The sequence below is a fragment of the Canis lupus genome, chromosome 8 (assembly GCF_048164855.1).
Source record: "Canis lupus baileyi chromosome 8, mCanLup2.hap1, whole genome shotgun sequence".
NCBI lineage: Eukaryota > Metazoa > Chordata > Mammalia > Carnivora > Canidae > Canis > Canis lupus.
The window spans coordinates 9,600,275-9,622,097 of NC_132845.1; the positions used below are offsets into that span (position 1 = coordinate 9,600,275).

The window sequence follows — 21,823 nt, forward strand, 5'->3', positions numbered from 1 at the left end:
GCTTAAAATATAACGTGATTATTACATAGTTTGATTTCCATGATAAACATGCAGCAACAGTAATTCAGGATAATAAAAAGAATCTTGGAGATTTTTTTAAAGGGTGATTTCCATACAAATTTGATGTTGTATTTAATTCAAGGAGATATAGGCCAAGATAAGTTGAATCATGTATGACAGAGGACCATAGAATGTTGACCAGTTTGAATGATAATAATGGTAAAAGGTAAAAGCATTTGATCCAGAAGAGAAAGTAGCCATAACGATAGTATTAGGATGAGTAAATTCAAACCAAGTTATTTTCTCAACTCTTACATACAAATCATTATTTAAAGTCTATTTATTTAAGTAACCTCTACACCCAACGTGGGGCTAAAACTCATGACCCGGAGATCTAGTTAGCACTAGAAAAAACACATTATCTGCCCTCATAGAACTTACAACCTGGGCTACCATAATTCCTGAGCCATGATATTTCTGGACTTGCTAAATACCTATAAATTCACTGTGCTAGAGTGCATCAGCGAAATAAAAGTGTTCCTTGGACAATTTAATTAAAGCTGGAAAAGTGGAGAGCCAAGATTTATGATCAGAAACACAATGGAAATGCAATGCAAATTCTGGAAACCTCCATAAGTCTAAAATCAGCCATCCCCAGAAACAAGCCCCGAGTAACTTCCAGGGGACCTATGCCTTAGGGGCTTCTGATATTATCTTAGAACAACAGTCATAATTTGCAGGAGGCAGCTGAAAGAGAAGGGAATAATGGTATCATCTGACATTTTTTTAAAAAAGAAAGAAAAATAACAATAACGATAAAACTCTAAAACTTGTAGAAAAACAACTAGTTCATAACTATCCATTTCACCCCTTTACCCACATGCATCAGAAAGAGGATGACACAGGTAGTGAATCTCATGGGCGCTGGCACCAGACTGCCAGGTTTTCAGCCCCACTCTACAGACTTTTCAGCTGTGTGATTTTAGGCTAGGCCTCAGTTTCCTCATCTATAAAATGGGAATGACAACACCTTCCTTATAGGGTTGTGAGAATTAAACGCATTAATATCTATACCACAGCTTAGAGACTGGCATAGTGGTCAGTAGCTCCTTTAAGTGTTAGCTCTTGTTATGGAAGTCACACAGTTAATGGGTAAGTTTATCTCCAGGTTCATGTTTTATGATTATCCATAAGCCCCTCGCATGGCTAGCTCTGCTCTGCAACAATGGAAAAAACAAACAGACGTACCGTGATTGTCCTAGGCAAGATGTTTGGGTCCAGTGATAGGAAGCACTCACCTCTCTAAAGTCAAAGGAAGTAGAATGTGAGTGTAGAACTGCTTCTTTCCATCATATCCAAGGCTCTTAGATTAAGAGGAAGAGAGAAACAGGAAGATTCAGGGATTCTTTCAGAATGATTTCCCTTTGTGGTAGTTGTTTATTTCTTATTTGTTTTCTAAAGATTTTAGTTATTTATTTTTATATTTAGTTAGTTATTGTTTCTAAAGATTTAGTTATTTATTCATGAGAGACACAGAGATTGGCAGAGACATAGGCAGAGGGAGAAGCAGGCTCCCTGTAGGATGTGGAATTTGATTCCAGGACCCTGGGTTCACGACCCGAGCCAAAGGCAGACATGCAACCATTGAGCCAAAGAAAACCTGATTATTGTTTAGAACGATGCTTTGGTCATAGCAGCAAATAGATACAATGTGATTTACTTAGAGTTGTGGTTCTTAACAGGACGTTCAATGACCTGGAGGTCCTTCGGGAAATGTGTTCGGGCATGTTGTTGTTATGCCAAGTGGAAGGACACTGCTGTCATTGAGTAGCCAATTGCCAGGGATATCAGAAGCTCTGGAGGTGTATGTCCCTGTCTGACATTCTTCAATGTCCCACTGAGTATCCGTGGAAGTGAAAGACCTGTCAATAAATAACTAAGCCTAGTAAAATCAAGTATTTTTGTGAAGAGTTTTAGTACATGCAATTTTTTTTTTTCAGTATTGCCACTACTGTTTAAATTGAGGAAAGACTGAACTTCATTTTGTTAAGAACTTTACCAAGAATGGTTTGCCATTTCTCGAAATCTCATCACCGATAGCATTGTGTTTCTCTGGTTTTGAAACAATACAAAAAAGTGAATTAATTCGCATTTTTATCTGTAGCATTCACAGTGATGATACCTAGAGGAGTGAGCATTTACCTACTTCGTTATGATTGTTTACACAGTCATGTCTAAAATTTACATATTGAATGTATAATATTTTGTTATAAATTAATTTACTTTTCTCTATTAATGATTTATTTATTGATAGATGATTGTAACTGTGAACTTCGTATTGGGAGAATAAAAATGTCATTATAAAAATATTCGTTATGTAAGAGAGATATTGAATCCATCAAGTAGAGAAGCAATAGCCTGTAGTCTTGTGCCCAAAAGGATAGTTTGGGATACTAAGTTTCTAAGAATAGTTCTGTCTGTAACATATATTTTTCTGCAGCATAGTATGTTCCAGACTTTTCTTGTCTCTAATTTTCATTTCTCTGTGTGTGTGTGTGTTCATTTCCAATGATAGAAAATCAGTGAGTTACTTAAAGATTTCGATAATTTAATTTATCATATTCACAACTTGTTTTGTTTTTGCTGTCTTTAAAAATAAACTAATAAAAATACCAAAATGCTGGAGTCCTTCACTAATTGATATCTTCTTGATTTTTTAGATAATTTAAGAATACTGTCAGGCGCTTAGGTTTGTGACTAGCTCCAGCAGGCAACAATGATGCTAGGAAAACCAGAAACCTGATTGTTAACCAAAAATATGATCACTCAGGTCATTCAGTATCCATTTCTAAGTTTGCTTTACAAAAATAATACTCCATCAGAAAACCACCATCCTTTAACTCTCTGATTATATTGTCATGTTTTTATGAACTGCCTTGCAAAAATTCCAAGTTTAAATCTTTGCAGCTATATGAAAAACCCTACACATGCATTTATATTTTCAATTCCTATAATAGGTTTATAAATGAAAACAAAGGCAATAAAACCAGCCATAGGATGTTGTGAAGCGATCATTACAGAACTATGGAAAATTGATTATATAGAACATCAAAACATTTTAGAATTGACTTTATAAGAAAAATCTTATTAAAAAACACCATTGACAAAAAGGGAAATATGAAAACAATAGGAATATACATGACGACTAGTGAAATAGAAAATGGAATATAAATGTCATATTAAAATGTGAACTAATAAAATGCAATATTATTTGTTTATATTACTATGAGTATCTTAATGGAGAGAAAAATTTTGAAATGGCAGGGAGATGAACTGGACGCCTCAGATTCATTTTCTGTGGTTATTAATGAATAATTCTATTCCATTTCACAACCATATCTTTCCCAATACTTGCATGTGTGCTGTGCCCTTTCTCCGGTAAGGTATTTCCCAGCAACGCTGTGTGTTCATCAAGTCTCAAGAATAACAGTCTTCAAAACCATAGACGTCAGCCTGGCAAACCACAAAATCTAGCAAAAACCCAAACTGCTTGAGGAACCAGTCCTGAAGTCAAGAGGAAGCTCCTTTATTTTCTGACACCTTCGATCTTTGCCCCCAGAGTATCTTATTTGTCCTTATATTACTCTTTGTGTAATGTTCCTAACCATTTAGAAATCAACAATTGTTACCTTTACTGTTTCTCTGTCATTATTCAAACCTAAGTCTAGAATTCAGCCTAAAGAAGAAAAAAAAAAAATCCTGCAATGTGTACCCACGTGGTCATCTGGACATGACGCTGAGTGAAAAGCCAGTCACTAAGGGACAGCTACAGAATGGTTCCCCTTAAGTGCATTACCTGAAATAGTCAAACTCCCAGAACAAAGGATTGAAAGAGGTTGCCAGGACCAAGTATGGCGTTACTAATCTATAGGTATAAAATTTCAGTTGTGAAAGATGAGTAAGTTCTAAAGATTTGCTATTCAACGTTGTGTCTATAGGTAACAATACTGGACCATACACTGAAAAATCTGTTAAAAGGGTAAATACCATGTTAAGCGCTGTTACTACAATAAAAAATAAAATTCCATATATCTCTTATGCTTCAACAGAAGCTTATTAAATATAAATATTCAACCCTGTTCTTTTAGTCAACCGTAGAGAAAAATATCAACAGAAAATCCTATTGATAAATAACAACTTCTGTAATGTATAGTGAGTAAAGCATCATCATCAACAATAATAAATAAATGTAATTATAGAAATATATAAATATGTAAAATATAAATATATATATATTAAACAGAAAGCAAGGTTTAGCTTTCGGAATACTTTATTATCTAGTTGCTTTTGATTGTGTTTTTACATGACTAAAGTAAAATGATACAAGCAATAATTCAAATATTACATTTGAAACTTTGTGTTGTAGTAAATCTTTTTTGTTCTATAATAATAGCACATGATAGAGAAAATTCCAAGTCAGGTAGGCTTAGTTTGTTGACTTGGAAAATATTTTAAAAATGCTTTGGAGAGTAAACATATAATTTACTAGATTATGTTGTTGTAGTTTTTCATTATATTGATTGTCATAATTATGGATCCTAGGACAAAATGTTCACAGGGAAGTTTTTTCCATCTCCCCATGGAAGTGCTCACCACTCCCTCTGCCCCCTGTCTGTCTTCCATCAAGTCCATCTGGATCGCCACCTACATCTACCTAGTGAATACATCTAAATTTAATCCTCACGCTAGAATTAGAAGAATTCATGAGAAATTAAAAAAAAAAAAAGTGGCTGCAGAAATACTAAAGTAAAAGGGCATGAGATATTTCCAAAGCAGTCCTCTCTTCCTGATGCTCTACAGCCTGAATTTAAGGTCAGTATCCCAGCGGGGCCTAAAGGGACTCACATGCTCCTAACCATGTTTGAGCAATCGATGGTGACCAAACAGCTGCCGTGTTTGCCCACATTTTCTCTTGCACTGGGACCCAATCGCTGTCTCCTAGGGTCAGAAGGAAAGCTCTGATTGATCTCATTGGGAGGGGTGCCAAGGAAAGGACAATAGTATCGGGCTCCCGACATCAAACTAATTTTTTACAGGGTAGCCAAGAGTCAGATTACATCTTCAGCAGCATAGTGGAGACTAGAGAGAGAATAAAAACAAGATGGGTACATACTTGAGAAGAACGGCATCCTAGGCAATTAACAAATTTCTATAAAAAGATGATCCTACTTTGCGTTGCCCAAAAGTTAATGCGTTAAGAAAATGACAAGTTATGAGAATCCAATAATACCTGAACTATTTTATATTTTAAAAAATCAGTAAATTTATTGAGACAATTCTATCTAGAAGAGTAAAGATGTGGTTGTACGGATGCATGTGTGTTCAGGACATAGTTAGAAACTTTTATCTTTCACATTTGAACTGTGGATCCATGAGCATGTCCATCCTTCATCTCTGCCAGGAAAGGGTCCCGCCCTCCCACTGCCAGTGCATACTGTTCGATAGAGTAGGTTCCACTGTGAAAAATCTCTTGTTTTTGTCCCATGATGCCTCCTTCTGTTTTGTTCTTATGATGTGGTGAGAGGAGGAATTTGGAAGGAGACTGCCGGGCCCCGCAATTTCAATAACACCCGAGGTGTATGTGGCCCCAATAAATGTATCTTAACTAGTAATGGCTGTTTGCATATTTACTTGTTCAGAAATTAACATGCAAGGGTCTAGAAACAATTTTTCATCCTCCTAAGAAATCAATGTTTCAGACTACATGAAGTTCTTTAAATTTGGTCCTTGCAGATACATGCCGACATAATTTTACATGACTACTTTTAAAACAGACTATATACATGCTTGGAACTTTGAAAAAGGAGTGTTTTGTCTTCTGTTTCCTCTCCTTTTTCTTTCCTTTTTTTTTTTTTTTTTAAGATCTTATTTATTTATTCATGAGAGAGGGAGAGACTTAGGCAGAGGGAGAAGCAGGCTCCCTGTAGGGAGCCCAGTGTGGGACTTGTTTCCTGAACTGGGATCATGCCCTTAGCCAAAGGCAGATGCTCAACTGCTGAGCCACCAGGCGTCCCTCCTCCCCTTTTTCTTCTCTCCTTTTCTGTATCACCTCTGACTCACTACCACAACCCATGTTCACACACCCATGTTTCTCCAGGCTTACAAAATAAGAACAACAATAAAGGTCCATCTAACAGATCTATCTCTCATCTCTCATTGTTCTAATCATCTGTGTGCAGTCATGTCGACAAGTTATTTTTGTCATTATTTTACAGAAATGGGATCTCAAACAGACTTTTAGGTACCTTACTCTCTCCTCCCAGTTCTAGTGTGAAATTTGCCATTTCAGACACCACCACAGGGAAGAGGGGAGGAGGAGTATGAAGGCCCAGCAGCCCCAAGGAGGAAAGCGCTCATCTACTCTCTTCCACTGGTGTCCTTGGCAGGAGACTCAAGGTCATTTGAGACTATTCTAATTAGGAAATTTGGCTCCAAGGTATCTACTACTCACACTGCTGTTTGGGGGACAGAGCTCACAGTCTCATTTAAAAGCACAGAGACCACATCATCTTGTTTTGAGTTTATTTTCCCCCCAATGCCCAGATCCTGGTGGTTGGGCTGCCCCTCATTTCTCAGTAGATGCCCCCTCCTCACCCTGTCCTGTCTTCCTGTGCTTGCCTCCTATGCTGGACACTGCAGACCTCTTTTGTAATAACCACTTCAGAATAAGAGGTTTAATTAACATAATGCAGCCTGGCAGTGGTAGAGAGCATATGGAAGGCTGAAAATTCCCACGAAGCCCGGCCTGTTCCGTGTCCTCAGCCTCATTCCTGCTCAGTGCAGGGGCAGGGAAGGATCCTTCTGTCTGCAGCTGCAGGAGGCCCTGTCTCATGCTCGCTTCCAGTGCTGTGAGCATCATACTTCGGGCAATCTGGCCTCTCCCCGGGTTCTTTGCTCCCATCAGGTAATGGGTTTTCTTCTCTTTGATGCACTCTCAGCAGAATAATCCAACCCCTCAATTACCCTGAAGTTGGAAACACACATCACGGTTCTTCTTTCCCCTTTCCTGTGCCTTTCTCAAGTGGAAAAACTGCAGTCACGACAGAAGTCTTACTGGAAGACACCAGGAAACCTCCAGTTTCCAGCTCCTGAACTTTTTGACTCCCTCCTAGTCATGGAGCCAACAAAGTCTCTATGGTGATCGCATTTTACAACAAAATATATTAGATCCATTTCCTGCCTATTAAACAAATGTTTCGATCTCGTACAAATAAGATGAAGATGGCCTTAGAAGGGCTAAAAACAATCGTCCTCCCAAACGTTTTCAGGCATCAGTAAAGGAAGACAATGCAAATTTAGAACGAGAGCATAGAGACGTTGTAATAGAATGTCCCGGAAAGATCAGAATTGATGGAGAGAATTAAGACCCATTTCCTTCAAAGGGAAGGCTGAGTTTCAAGAAAAGTTAATAAAATCAAAAGACACTATTAAAATAATACTGAAGACACCCAAGCATTGGTGGGAAAATGAATCTCTCAAGATTATAAAGCAGCCTTTTACTGCTAATCGTAGCACAGTGACCTTAGCGCTGCTGCTCTGAGGATGTGGGTGGCCCATAGTGAAAATGACAGCACCCCAAATTTTTCCCTTTCTTCTTTAGATTTAAAGGCTTTGGCTGATGAGTTTTTTTTTTTTTTTTCCATCTTTAAGGCAAACTAGTTCCTTTTCACTGTAGCCCAGAAACATGCATTCATAGCCTGATCTCTTGTGCACAATTGGAGGATAATTCTCATTTGGGTTGTAGAGTACTCTAGTGCTTTCCAGGAGCTCACACTGGACCCCGAGATTACATGGGTCTGTTTTGTTAAAATGTGATAGCTCCATACACACCCACTCAGATGCATTTGTACGTAGTAAATTATCTGGCAGACATCTATATAAAGTCTAATAATAACCCTGATGATTCTTTAAAATTCCCCCTTTTCCTTCCAAATATACTTAATCTTTTCAATCTATAGATGTTTTTAACAATTGTATTTCCTTATTTTCAACCTCCCCTCCCGGTTAATCAAATTCTGAAAATTAAGTAAACAGGGTTAGAAACAGCAGGTTGCATCTGATTCTGTTAAATAATTTAGTTAAAGCTTTTCAAGACTGATTGCCTTTGTTGAAATGAGCAAAATACCGAGAATGGCTAGATGATTTAAGAAGGGGAGGAATTAAAACCTCTCTTGGGGTAGATTGCAAAATATAATCACACATTCTTCCCTTTCCAGTCCACCCCTTTGAGTATGTGCTGGTCTTGGGATTCTTGTTAGCCCATAGAATCTGGCTGGCATGACTCACATGACAACATCAACATCCAAGGCCCTTGGGTCATTTTGTAGCTCCCACTGTTACTATTTTATAGGGCTGGCTTCTTGGGCCTGCAGCCTGGGCGATCTCACAGGGGCCCATATTCAGAAGGACCCGCACTTGGTTTAATGCACTACTGCTGTCATCTTTAAACTCTTAATAATTTTTAGGGATGCATGGGTGGCTCAGTGGTTGAGTGTCTGCCTTTGGCTCAGGTTGTGATCCTGGAGTCCTGGGATTGAGTCCCAAAACAGACTCCCCTATGGGGATCCTGTGTCTCCCTCTGCCTATGTCTCTGCCTATCTCTCTCTCTCTGTGTCTCTAATGAATAACGATAAATACAAAATCTTTAAACTCAATAATTTTTAAACAAGGGCCCCGTATTTTCACATTCACTAGACCCCACAAATTCTGTAGTCAGCTTAGCTTTTTTGAAGCTCTGAGATGAAGAAGTCAATGGAGCTTTCTTGCAAGACCACCTGGAGAGAAGGACTCACTTTTTCAGGGTTCCCAGCTGAGCTCAGCCACTGGTTGGCTCATAGTTGAATGGAACTGAATGAGTGAGTCCAGGTGGGACCAACAGAAAAATTGTTCAGATAGTGCAGGCAGTTGTAGGAAATATGAAATTAAGGTTGTATTAAGCCAGTGAGTTTGGGGTGGTTTGTTGCATATTAACAGTAGGGACATCTATAAATTTAGAAGATGTGAATTAAAATATGAAGACAGTTCTTCACCACATTAAATCTTTAGCTTCTGTTTTTCTAATGAATATTAATACATCAATTATGAAGGAGACTAAACAATAAGTGATTGCTTTAAGTTTAGTTTTTAAATGGAGAACACATAGAGACTAAAAATATATATATTGATTTTAACTTGGGGATCTATGGCCTGACTCAATTCTCAATTATTTGCATTGTGATTCAGACACATTATTATGTTGAAATTTGCAGGTAACACCTACTTGTAGTGGTGTTTATATAGACTCTTTAAAAATATATAAAGTTTATGAAAATAGAAGTTCAAATAGCATTAGGAAAAAATCATAAAATATTATTTAATAGCTAAATGAATGAGAGAAAATGGAATTGCTATAAAGTTGTCATAATTTAAAAAGAACAAAAATCAAAAGTGAAATAAATAGACAGAACTCTAAAATTGAGCCAAGACAGAGCATAGCAAGTTGACACAAACATTATTCAAGTAGTGTAAAATCTAAATATTTTTAAACCATTTTTATCAAAAAGTGAATGCATCCCTGTTGCTTTTTACATGTTTTCTAAAGAAATTCTTGATAATAAATGTAAACTCTTTCTTCAGTTCTTCGGAGCCCTCAAGTCTTAAAAGTGATATTACAATGATGGAAATAAGCTGTTGTTAGAATTAAAAATAAGGAAAGTTAAATTAGGTCAGTCTTTGGTCTGTTAAAAAATAATTACGAGTCTGAATCCTTTCTAATAGTATTAACATGAGACAAAAGAAGTAATCTATATGATTCATTAGTATAGGGCTGTCTAGATGTTTTAGATTTTCTCATGTTTGAAAGTCATACTCGGTAGTGAATGAAATGGAGTGCAAATATTTTCAACATAAGTATTTTGGTATTAAGATAAGTCAACAATCTGCAGCACAGGCATCACCAGGAGCACGGGTCACAAAATTTCATTTGAATATATTGCCTTTAATGTTTCAGAGCTTATTGAAATAATAGCTTCCCTCAGTACACATGAATTGCTTTGTAAAAATAACATATTTGTATCTACTTAGGAGAAGCAAGCCCCATGTAGAATCACTAAGAGATATTCTGAATAATAAAATAAATGTTTAATTTTATTTATAGCTCTTCATGATTATCCATTTAAGAGGCTTTTTGTTGCACACTTAAAATCTCAAAAATGCCTTCTTAGCACAGGACGTTAGCCAATCTCACATAAATACTTCTCTGTATTCTAATGCACACCTAGAGCAATGATCCCAGGCCAAGATGAAAAAGCGAAATGCTAAGGAGTCTGTTTTGATTCTTCCAAATTGTGAGCAAATAATGCAAATTGTGTTTTCAGGATTGATAGCACATTGAGTAAGTCTATACAAAATAGTTATATATTATTTAAAAATATTTCTTAATGTTCCTGGTGGCTGAAGCCAATCTATGTTTATAGGAACTTTGCTACTTTTGCAGAGTTGTGAAGTATGGAATATGTCAACATAAATAGTATTACATTTGGAGTTTGTTAGCTGAATACATGAGACAAATTCTGAAGCGTGAATAAAATATATGCTGGTGTAAGGACTTTTCATTGCTTTAGTAACTCAGAACAGTAGGATATAAAATTTAAAACCAAATTCCTATATCCAGCCAGTATACAAAATGGAGTCCAATGGCCTAAAATAACATAATATCCATATAGAAGAAAATTCTTTAATAAATTGTAGCATACCCATATGAAGTAATGCAATACAATAGTGAAAATGCTTGAACTGGAGCTATGTGTTTTAAAATGGTAAAAACTAAAAATATATAATGTTGAGTATAAAAAGTCATTACAGATGATAAAAAATGCTATCGTCACATAATTAAAAAAATGAAAAACAATGCTATATTTTGTTTACAGAGAAATGCTTTCATAGTAGAATTGTGAGGATGCTTAAGGATAATAAAAAATGAGACTGCTGATATCTTTGGAGTAGAAAGAAAAGGAATTTGATGATACACAGAGGCTTCAAAGGTATATGGAATATTTATTTCTTATGTTGGTTAAATACACAGCTCTTAATTTTTAGGATTACCAATATTTTTATATTTGCCTGAAATATTTTATAAAAAGTTTTATTTTATTTTATTTTTTAAAATTTTTATTTATTTATGATAGTCACAGAGAGAGAGAGAGAGAGAGGCAGAGACAAGGCAGAGGGAGAAGCAGGCTCCATGCACCGGGAGCCCGACGTGGGATTCGATCCCGGGTCTCCAGGATCACGCCCTGGGCCAAAGGCAGGCGCCAAACCGCTGCGCCACCCAGGGATCCCAAAAAAAGTTTTAAAAGTAATGTATCAAATGTCTACTGCCACAAAACACTAAACAACAACCTTAAATCTCAATGTCTTAAAACAATAAGCATTTACTAAGTGTACAAACTCAGGATATAATTCCTATTTGACTCATCCAGGCAATATTTTCAGGTTCTAGCTGGGCTCATTCAGATGTTTGGGGATAAGCTTGATATTAACTGGAATAGGCTGGTCTCAGTTTGTAAGAGTAGGGGGACTCAGCTCTCCTCCACGTATCTGATCTTACTGAGCATGTATGTCATCAGGGTGATGGTAATAAAAGTTCAACAGAGAGAAAACAGAAACCCATAAGGCCTCTTCAGTTTTGATCTCACAGTTCTGTTGGTCAAAATATGTCACGTGGATAAGCCAAGGGTCAGAAAGAAAGATCACCACAAATTCATATGTCAAGAGTTTAAGTCCACAGAGATGAAGAATTTGAGCCAACATTCGAGGCCTTAGTCTGCTCTTTTTTTTTTTTTTAATTTTATTTATTTATTCATGAGAGACACACAGAGAGAGGCAGAGACATAGACAGAGGGAGTAGCAGGCTACATGCAGGGAGCCCAATGTGGGACTCGATCCCAGGACTCCAGGATCACACCCTGAGCCGAAGGCAGACGGTCAACTGCTGAGCCACCCAGACGTCCCATTAGTCTGCTCTTAATGCCACAATTATTCATATCTGTTCTTCATGCAAAATATACTCACCCCTCATCCAAACACACATAAGTTCCATCTCCAGGAACATGTGCTCTACATCAATTTGAATGTAGCTGCTTTTAATCTGTGGTCTATGAAACAAAGAAGACAAGTTTTCTGTTTCTCTCACGTTAGGCGTAAAGGTGGTGAAACAGCAGCAGAATGATAACAGTAAACACTGCTATTTGAAAAGATAAAGAATCTGAGGTTCTTCAGGAGTCACTCATCTCAAAATAGTGAAATTGCACTGTACAGTGAGTGATAGCCCGGCCCTCTATTCTGGGACTGGAGAATGTTCTTGGGGCCAATTCTGATAACTAAGAAAAGTTTTTCATTCTATGATTCTCTATAGCTTTCAGCTCTGCTCTCTGGGATATCTTTCATTTCCCATGAGCTCCTTTGGTACTTCTAAAGACAGTTGCGCGGGCGCCTGGGTGGCTCAGTGGTTGAACGTCTGTCTGCCTTTGGCTCAGGTCCTGATCCCAGGATCCTCGCGGGGAGCCTGCTTCTCCCTCTGCTTATGTTTCTGTCTTTCTTTCAGCATCTCTCATGAAAAAATAAATAAATTCTTAAAAAGAAATAAAGACAGTTGGGAAGTTTGCTCTATGAGGATCATTGAAAGCTTGTTTTCTGGTCATATTAAATTAAGGGTTCTAAAGATCTATTTACATTTTGCAAAATCTCAGTCCAGTTTTGATCAGCTGGATTGTTCTTTTGCCAATTCATCTTTCTCAAACGTGTTGAGTGTATTTTAAATATTTGACCCAGTACAATTCAAGATTCAAAGCCATACGTCCTATTCTTTCTTAGACTTGCATCTCTCACTAGACTTGTTTATAGTGCTTGGGTTGTATGGCTGTTTTGGAACTATGACATACATTTCTTAGAAGCCCTTTTGTCAGGTGAACGGGTTTACTATTCACTGCTTAATCCTTCCTGAGGTCGTAACAAAGTGACCCATAGCCTTGATTTGGCCTTTTCACCTACGCCAAGTCTAGCATGAAAGGTTGGAGATGAGAAACAATTTTATCTTCCAATTCAATAGGCTCTGGTGCTTCTATCTTCCTTTTATTTGCACATTTTCAATATCACTTCAAGCTCATCTCTTGTAGTACATTTTCATATATAATTAATAAGAGACAACTACTGTTTTCAACTTTTTAACTGGAAATCTCTGCGATCAAGATTAAATATTTATTAGCTTTTATTAGTTACATTTTTACTCTTGGTAAGTTAAAGCAGGTAAGAGGTTTACCAAATGTTTTTGCAACTACATAACATGCCACCATATTTTAGCTTTCCTTGGTAGCTCTCTTACTATTTCTCCAACTTCTTTTTAAAGTCTCTTCATTGTGGGATCCCTGGGTGTCCCAGTGGTTTGGCGCCTGCCTTTGGCCCAGGGCTCGATCCTGGAGACCCGGGATCAAATCCCACATCGGGCTCCTGGTGCATGGAGCCTGCTTCTCCCTCTGCCGGTGTCTCTGCCTCTCTCTCTCTGTGACTATCATAAATAAATAAAAATTGGAAAAAAAATTTAAAGTCTCTTCATCGTGCTTACAGCCCTCCTGCAACTCTGTCCCTAAACCAGTATCACATATTAGACTTTTGCTTCAGCATCACCCTACTCCTAAAACCAATTTCTACATAAGTTGTTTCTTAATACAATAATACTCAATGGGAAATCATTCCAAAAGTATGTGACAGAAAACAGTCTTACTATTTAGCTTATGAGTCTGTGTGCTGGCACTTTAGGTTTCCTCTGCTTGGAGTTCTTTAGGTTTCAGACTCAGTCGCATCAGGCTGAGGGTGTCTGAGTATTGGCAAATCTAGGGTGGCGCTAGCTGGAGTGACGAGGGCAATTCAGCTATTTTCCACATGTCACTTATCCTCCAGAAGCTAATCTGAGCATGTTCTTATGGAAGGGCAGAGTATAAGCCTGCAAAGACTCATGAGATCCAGACAGAACTGACACACTGTCATTTCTAATTGTCTTGGCCAAGACCAAGTAATTATAAAGTAACTAGGAAGTCACTTGGCAAGAGCAGGGACATGGGAATGGTAAAATTTGGGGATGTTTGCATATTCTATCACACATAGCATAGCATTATCATCAAAGCTAATTTATAGATTTACCTTGACAATGCTTATGTGAATTACTTCTATAGTGGGGAAAATATTCCCAAATTTAATTATTTTATTTATTTATTTATTTATTTATTTATTTATTTATTTATTTATTTTTAAATATTTTGTTTATTTATTCATGAGAGACACAGAAAGAGACAGAGACACAGGCAGAGAGAGAAGCAGGCTCCATGCAGGGAGCCAGACGTGGGACTCCATCCCGGGATTCCAGGATCATGCCCTGAGCCAAAGGCAGACGCTCAACTGCTGAGCCACCCAGGCATCCCCCCAAATTTAATTTTAAACAAAACCATTAATACTTACTCCTACATAACATTTTATCTTCCCAAAGAATTGTCTGTACTTCAGAACAGAATCATAACTGTAGACGCTTGAAACATTTAGATAGTTATGATTTTAAACATGCCTTTGTAGACTAGTTACTTTACAACTCAAAAAATTTCCCCATGAAAAGTAATGATATGAATCTTAAGCACAACAGAATTATTTCTTGACAAATTAACTGCCAGTTTCAAAATAACCTTCAGGTAAAAGACATCCAAAAGCCCATATCAAAGTACACTCCTTTGGAAAATGGTTTTGTGCTGTAGAAATGTGTAGTGCATTTAAAGTGTCTGCAACCTTTTTACTACATTCATGAAGAGGTGGGTATAATTTTCATCACCTTAAATCTAATTTGAAGTGATTTCTTAGACCAATGGAGTGAAATAAAAGTGACATTCTGGGATTATTTAGGGTTATGCCATTAGAAGTCTTTAATTTCCATCCGGATTTTTTTAAAAGATTTTTTATGTATTTATGTATTTATGTATTTATATGTATGTATTTATTTATTTATTTTAAGGCTTTATTTATTTATTCACAAGAGACAGAGAGAGAGGCAGAGACACAGGCAGAGGGAGAAGCAGGCTCCATGCAGGGAGCCCGAGGCAGGACTCGATCCCAGGACCCAGGAATCATGCCCTGAGCCAAAGACAGATGCTCAACCGTTGAGCCACCCAGGCATCCCTAGATTTATTTATTTATTTATTTATTTATTTATTTATTTATTTATTTATTGCAGGGAGAGGGAGAGAGAGGGAGGGGGAGAGAGACAGAGACAGAGAAAGTCTGTGCTTGCCTGTATCACCTGCAAGCAGGTGGGAGGGGCAGAGGAAGAGAGAGAGGAGTAGAGTCTCCACTGGACATAGAGCCCAACCCCAGGGCTTGATCAGGGGCCTCATCCCAAGCCCCTGAATACATGGCCTGAACTGAAAGCAAGAGTCAGGTGCTTAACCGATTGAGCCACCCATGTGCGCCTCCATCCAGGTCTTCTATAATGCACTCTCTGAAGCCCTAAGACACTATGTGAGAAGTCCTGCTATCCTAAGATGGCTAAGCTGGATAGACCACTTGAAAGCACTTTAGTGGAGAGTCTCACAGGAAATCAGCCTTCCAAACATCCCTGCGAAGGCTTCGGACATGTGAATAGCCATATTTGACCATCTATACCACCCTCTGCCAGCTGAATGCCACTAAGTCACTTCAGGCAATGTAAATGAAGAATTTTCTGAGTCCTGACCTCAATCCTGACTCATGAAATCATGAGATATGATAAAATGACTATTGTTTTAATCTTCTAATTTTTGTGTTAACCTGTTTTGCAATAAAAGGTAACCAGAACAGAATTTGGCAGCAGAAAGTGGGAAACTTTGAAAACAGGTGACAGGTAGAGGCTGGAAAAAAAGAAAAGAAACCGAAGAGATTTTTTGGAAGTTGGAAGAGCCTTGAAAAGACTATTAGTGAGGGATTGAAGGACCATAAGTAAAACATTTAGAGGTTAGAGCAAAAATCACACCTTTTATATAGCAGCAAAAATTTGGCAGCTCTGTTATCTACAGTAAGATGGAAAATAAGGAAGGTCACTAAATGAGCTCATCGATCTCACTGGAGAGATTTCCAGGCAGAACATAGAAAGTGCCAACTGACTTCTTACAGGTCCTTAAGATAAAGTATGAAAAGAGAAGTAGCCTATAGACAAAATATTTCAGTCTTCCAGTAGAATTTAGAGGAACCATAAAGGAGCCAGGACACGCTAGACCTGAAATTAAAACTGTTTCTCATTCTCTCTCTTAGTAAACTATTCTCAAAGTAAAATGTGGTATTTGGATAAACTAAAAACCAAGAGTGGGGATGAAAACCTCTTTATAAGTCATCATAAGATTTAAGGGTATGATTTGTAGACCCTCTTTTTTAGACAAAAGGATTTCTAGGAAACCTAAAGATGTAATTTTGCAATGGGGTCCCAGGTGGCCAGGGATGGAGAGCGGCTTGCCTCAAGGCAATGTGTGGGTGCATTTTTTTGTTTGAATTCCAATATAGTTTGTAGAAAACCCACAGAATTTTTAAGAGAATTATACCACTAGCTTAGACCAAAAGAGAGACTGATAATACAATAAGAAGAGTGCTCTTAGGGTTCCAAACTTCTACAAAAACAAATCAGGGTGAAAAGGCTTACACAGTGTCAAGTACTGGCAATTTCTTATGGAAAAGAAAGGTGGAATTCAAGGGCATTATAAAGAACCCAGGGGAACAGAACTGAAGAATCACTTCCAAGTTCCATTTGGAGGTTCCTAATGGTTGCAATGTCAACATGTGACCAGTTGTATTTCTTCCGTTTCTAGGTCCTGTCTGAATGTTATAATAGCATGACAGATATCAAATGACAGACAGCTGGGCCCAGTAAATCCAAAGAATCATGAGAACTAAAAATTATATTTTTAAGCCGTTATGTTTGGGATAGGTTTTAAGCAGAAATACATGGCTGGGACAGAATTTAAGTACATTTTCTAAGCTGGACTTAATTTAGATATCAAAATCCTGGAATTTGAACTTGAGCCCATTATTATAATGGGATGAAACTTTTAGGGGTTCTGAGAGGGCACTGAGTATATTTTGCAAATGCTAGAAATTTAAATGATTGTAAAGCCAGTCATCAGACTGTGGTAGACTAGAGATGGTTGCCAATTCTTTGTTACTCTTCCTATTGAGAGGTAGAGTCTAATTCCCTAGTAGAAAGTAGCAAACATGACAATTTGCAATTTTCAAGGCTAGATTATAAGAAGAATTTACCCTCTACCCGTCTCTCATGGAATAGTTCTTTAGTATTCCAGAGTGATATTGGAAGTTTGACTATCTTGAGAATATATATGCGGGTGAGGCTATGGGTAGGGGCTTTGGTGGACAGTCCCAGCTAAGTCCAGTTTTCGGGTCATCCCTGCAAAGACTGCCAACATGTTTGAACCCTCAAGATCAGCCCATTTGGGTATGCCTGGGTGGCTCAGGGCATGATCTTGGGATCTGGGATTGAGTCCCACATCGGGCTCCCTGCATGGAGCCTGCTTCCCCCTCTGCCTATGTCTCTGCTTCTCTGTCTCTCTCTCTCTGTCTTTCTCTCTCTCTCTCTCTCTCTCTCTCTCTGTGTGTGTGTGTCTCTCATGAATAAACAAATAGAATCTTAAAAAAAAAAAGATCAGCCCATCTGCCAGATGAATAGCATCGTGTAACTATATTCGATACTATGTGGAGCAGAAAAATCATGCAGTTGAGCCTTGTTCAGATTGCTGAACCATAAAAAAATATAATAAAATTGGTTATATTTGTCAACCTCTAAATGTTGGAGTGATTTTTTTTAAGTAAGTAATAGGTGACTGATGCAGAATGCAAATTATACAAAAGAGTAAGTCAATTCAAACCAGAATATATGTTTAAAGATAATATAAGAAAATGAAACCAACTCAAGGAAATTATAATTTGTTTTCAACAGATCTTTATAGATATCACTGTGTTATGGAAAGAATAGAGAAAGAGAATCACATCTTACTTAGTGAAGTTTCTTCTCTTTTGAAAAAAAGAAATACTGCATTATATTTCACAGTCATTTTGGCCTGAAGCTCTCAACTCTACAAGTTTTCTTTAGCATAAATCAGCTGAACTTAATTCCCTGGGCATAGACTCCCCACAGGATCCCTGCATTATAAAATTAGCACATTTAAAACTCTAATACACATTCCATTACATTAAATCTTCAGGTCCAGTATAACCAAGAAGAAGAATATTCAACCCAAAGTCCTTCAGAATTAAACCATTCATACCTAACTGAAATTAAAATCACCCTGAAATGATTTTGAACTTTTTGGGCTCTTCACTTCCTAACTCTTATATTTAGGAGTTACAAAGTCTGAACAGAAAAATAAACAGGAATATTACCTGCCTTCAGGCGGTATCTCTAATAAATTTCCCCAGGAGGCATTACTTGCTCCTCTCTCCTGTCTTGGAGATACCAACACATCAAATCTCTACCATCATACTACTTATTACATAGGACAGAATTATTGGCTTCTGTGCTCTTCCTAAAATATATGTTACAGAAATGCATGAACCAATGCTTGCAATAAAAGGCGAGATCATTACATAAACTGTGTGAACATATTTTTTCCTAATATTAAAAAATCTTTAAAATTAAGAGAGCATCTTATTGATTTAAATGTAGCTTAGAATGCTACAATTTGGGCACATAGAAAGCCAGGGAAATGAATTGAAAGCAGGAATGACTTGATAGGCACTAAGAAGAAACAAAGAAGAGTATTGAGAAAAACAATGAGTAGGGAATTTTGAGTTTCTTGAGTTATCTAAAAATGGAGGAAAGGGGACCAAAGGCATGGATGGAGACCAGAGGGAGTGTCCTGCAAAGAACAGACTGCCTGTGAGAGTGCTCCAAGGATCATAAGTTTTATCTGCAAGTAAGTCCTACATTCATTTTCTTTTTTATTTATTTTTTATTATTTTTTATTTTTTTAATTTTTATTTATTTATGATAGTCACACAGAGAGAGAGAGAGAGAGAGGCAGAGACATAGGCAGAGGGAGAAGCAGGCTCCATGCACCGGGAGCCCGACGTGGGATTCGATCCCGGGTCTCCAGGATCGCGCCCTGGGCCAAAGGCAGGCGCCAAACCGCTGCGCCACCCAGGGATCCCCCTACATTCATTTTCTATCTTGAAGCACCAAGCAACATTAGAGTGGCCAAACATCTCTCTTCTGAATTGCTATTTTCAAGTAGTCAGTTTTGTTTTAACATTACATTTACGGCCACCTTCACCACCACTCCCAACCTTTTGAGGAAAATTCATTCCATTGTTAGACAAACTAAGGATAAAACCAGCTTCTACATTCTCTTCTGAAAGAAGCGATGAGTTTTCCTTCAGTCCGTCGGAATGGGATGTATCAGGTACTCAATGATAGTATAGTTGAATCTCCTAATGGCGATATGGAATGATGCTTTACTCTAATAGAATGTGCATGAAAAAATACATAATCAACTGGAGGCATTAAATATTCAAAGAAGATTCAAAGCAATGCTTAATATAATTTCAGTAGTCAAGCCTGGACTATGAAGAACAACTTCTGGAATATATATGAAGTTAAACTCAGGTCTCTGCCATCAGGAATACTGCTGACTTTGGTTAAATAGTTTGTGTTAATTATTATTTCTTTGTAATACCTTCTGAACTTCAGCCCTAGGTAAAAGCAATGTGATATTGTACAATTCCACATTTTTATTTTGTTTGAAAACTGAAAGCATGTGGATTCAGCTACTATATCTTCAAAGTCTGTGGCACGTGACATTTCATGCTAAAAAGGCTAACAGTGACTTCAAATTCAAAGTAGTTCTGCTCTGCATACCATATTAGCCCTGGTTTTGAAGGGAAAGCTAGTATAACCCCTTGGCTACAGTATCCTGGGGAAGCTAACTGAATAATCAGTAAACATTAAGAGATAACCCATTAAGATCATGCTCACAGATACTTAAGTTAACTCTGGTGAAATAGTTCCCCCTTTGAAGCAATCTGATTGCAAAATCAAAAAGAGTCATTTGGGAAACCCTATATAAAACACAGCCATTGCAGTACGTTGAGCTCCATAGAGACAGTGCCAGGGCAAGTGAGAGCCAGAGGGGCACTGGGTGACTCTGCCTCGATGAGGAAAATAATTAAACATGGGCAAAGGAGATCCTAAGGAGCCGAGAGGCAAAATGTCATCATATGCATTCTTCGTGCAAACTTGCCAAGAGGAGCACAAGAAGCATCCAAATGCTTCAGTCAACTTCTCAGAATTTTCTAAGAAGTGCTCAGAAAGGTGGAAGACCATGTCTGCTAAGGAGAAAGGAGAATTTGAAGACATGGGTAAGGTGGACAAGGCCCGTTAGGAAAGAGAAATGGAAACTTATAACCCCCCTTAAAGGGGAAACAAAAAAAGAAGTTTAAGGATCCCAATGCACCCAAGAGGCCTCCCTCAGCCTTTTTCTTGTTTTGTTCTGAGTATCACCCCAAAATCAAAGGAGAGCATCCCAGCCTATCCATTGGTGACGTTGCAAAGAAACCGGGAGAGATGTGGAATATAACGCTGCTGCAGATGACAAGCAGCCTTAGGAAAAGAAGGCTGCTAAGCTGAAGGAAAAATATGAAAAAGATATTGCTGCATACTGAGCTAAAGGAAAGCCTGATGCGGCAAAAAAGGTAGTTGTCAAGGCTGAATAGAGTAAGAAAAAGAAGGAAGAGGAGGAAGATGAGGAAGATGAAGAGTATGAGGAGGAGGAAGAAGATGAAGAAGAAGATGATGATGATGATGAATAAGTTGGTTCTATCGCAGTTTTTTTTTCTTGTCTATAAAGCATTTAACTCCCCTGTATGCAACTCACTCCTTTTAAAGAAAGAAAAAAATTGAAATGTATGGCTGTGTAAGATTTGTTTTTAAACTGTACAATGTCTTTTTTCGTTTTTTTTTTCTTTTTTTTTCTTTTTTTTTTTTGTAGTTAACACACTACTGAATGTGTCTTTAGATGGCCCTGTCCTGGTGGTATTTTCAATAGCCACTAACCTTGCCTGGTACAGTATGGGGGTTGTACCTTGGCATGGGAATTTAAAGCAGATTCTTGTTGGTGCACAGCACAAATTAGTTATGTATAGGGATGGTAGTTTTTCATCTTCAGTTCTCTCTGATGCAGCTTCTATGAAATAATTGTTGTTCTGTTAACTGAACTCCACTCTGTAATTGCAAAAAGAAAAAAAAAAAGAGTTGCAGCTGTTTTGTTGACATTCTGAATGCTTCTAAGTAAATACAATTTTTTAAATTAGAAGAATAAATAAAATAAAACTGAAATTTCAAAACCACTATCTGGACACTGCTAGCTGCCATTTGGTGCCCCTGAATTTTGAATGGGGATAAAGTTTTCATCTATCTTTATCCGGATGTAAAATTATTCATGAAATCAACATATTGGTGTGTTTATGGACTGAACACATCTAACTGTCATAGTAATATGTTCAGTTTCTGTTATGAAAATAAGAATGAATTGCATAGAAAACAAGTTATTCAACAGAACTTGATAGTTCAACATGTTAATTTCTTCTGGGGGTGGAAGTGTGGGGTGATTTTACCTTATAACAGATTCTGGCATTTAGGAGTTGTGGCTATTACTGAGCGGATCATGTTTCTTCTGTAGCGACTAGCTAATTATTACCACCCTTCATTATCTTT

At 37.6% G+C, this 21,823-nt stretch overlaps 1 pseudogene; it reads left to right on the forward strand.

Annotated features, from left to right (window-relative positions):
- The first annotated feature begins 20,282 nt into the window (after positions 1-20,282).
- LOC140637526 (high mobility group protein B1 pseudogene) lies at positions 20,283-20,919 on the forward strand (annotated as a pseudogene).
- Positions 20,920-21,823: the final 904 nt, after the last annotated feature.